Raw genomic sequence first — 399 nt, 5'->3', positions numbered from 1 at the left:
GACGCTGCATAACACCTACACATGAGGTGCACGACGGCACTACCCCTTCTACTGAGTACAATTGTTAGACACATATCTACCACCCTCTGCAATTCTCTCTAGAAGTTCAGGACAACGGGGTTGACTGATATCCAGATAGGAAAGCAATATTAGAACAAGCGTCCTCTATTATGTGCAGTTGGAATGAATTCACGCGAGAATAAGACAAAGGGTTAGATAACCTATGACGTCGTATTTTTGTGGAATTAAGCTTCATATTCCAATGAAAAGGTTCGTTATTGATCAGCTCGATAATTCTGATACGCAAAAACAATTTCATTTCGATATTGCTGCCCAGGTCTATTCGAAAGTCTTTAGAAAAGAGGGCATGGAAAGTCTAGTCAGAATGGGAATATATGT

This window comes from Macrobrachium nipponense, chromosome 17 (assembly GCF_015104395.2).
Source record: "Macrobrachium nipponense isolate FS-2020 chromosome 17, ASM1510439v2, whole genome shotgun sequence".
Classification (NCBI taxonomy): domain Eukaryota; kingdom Metazoa; phylum Arthropoda; class Malacostraca; order Decapoda; family Palaemonidae; genus Macrobrachium; species Macrobrachium nipponense.
The sequence above is the reverse complement of the archived record's forward strand: the minus strand, read 5'-3'. Positions refer to the sequence as shown.